We start from the raw sequence: 1268 nt of genomic DNA on the forward strand, positions 1-1268 counted from the left end.
CAAACACTCCCAGGGACAGCATGGGGTTAGATACAGAGTAAAGCTCCCTCTACACTGTCCCCCCCATCAAACACTCCCAGGGACAGCACGGGGGTTAGATACAGAGTAAAGCTCCCTCTACACTGCTCCCCCCATCAAACACTCCCAGGGACAGCATGGGGTTAGATACAGAGTAAAGCTCCCTCTATACTGTCCCCCCCCATCCCAGGGACAGGGACAGCACGGGGGGGTTAGACACAGGGTAAAGCTCCCTCTATACTGTCCCCCCCATTCCAGGGACAGGGACAGCACGGGGGGGGGTTAGACACAGGGTAAAGCTCTCTCTACACTGCCCCCCCGCCCGCCGAACCGTCTCATGACAGGGACAGTGTGAGTGCCGAGCTGCGACATGTTGCGATACCTTGTCTCTAACGCTCCCTCTCTCTCCCGATCTCCCGGAGGGACAACATTTCGCCGAGTGCGCTCCAAGTTCTCGAGGAAGTTGTGTGCCTGGAGCAGGGGTGTGCGCGTGTGCGTGTGCGTGTGCGTGTGCGTGCGTGTGCGTGTGCGTGTCAGCGTGGGTGCTGGGCACTATTAAAAGCGCTGTGCCCTCACCTCCCTCTCTCCTCGCTCCCCCAGCCCCTCCAGCGTTACTAAGCTGTAATTGTGACTGCAAGTCATTATGAGGTGGAAGCTATCCCCTGCTGTAGTGTCGGGCTGAATGGCTCACCGCTCAGGCCTCAGCGTCTCTCTCTCCCTCTCTCTCTATATATCGTAGCCCCCCAGGGCCAGCGGCATGTACACTACCCCAGCATCATTCTCTCTCTCTCTCTCTCTCGCTCCCCCACTCCATCGCCATCCTCTCTGTTTTCCACTCTCGCTCATCTCTCTGTCCCTCTCTGTCTTTGTCCCTCTCTCCCGTTCTGCCTCCCCATCTCTGTCTCTCGCTCTCCGTATCCCTCTATCTCTCTCAGCCCTCTCTCTCCCGCTCCCCATCCCTCTCTCTGTCTCTTTCTCTCTCTCTCTCTCTCTTTCTCTTTCTCCTCCCCCCTCCCCCCCCCCCACCGTCTGTCTATCTCTCTCTGTCTCTCCCCTGCTTTCTCACCCCTCTCTCGCTGTCTCTCACTTGCATCTCTCTCTCTCCCTCTGTCTCTTTCTCTCTCTCTGTTTCTCATCACTCTCTCATCTCTCTGTCTCTCCCTCCTCTATCTCTCTCTCCCTCTGTCTCTCTCTCTCTCCTTCTCTCTCTGTCATCTCTCTCTCTTTCTCTCTCCCCCATCTCTCTGTCT

The sequence above is a fragment of the Rhincodon typus genome, unplaced genomic scaffold (genome assembly GCF_021869965.1).
Source record: "Rhincodon typus isolate 14 unplaced genomic scaffold, sRhiTyp1.1 hic_rhity00000054, whole genome shotgun sequence".
Classification (NCBI taxonomy): domain Eukaryota; kingdom Metazoa; phylum Chordata; class Chondrichthyes; order Orectolobiformes; family Rhincodontidae; genus Rhincodon; species Rhincodon typus.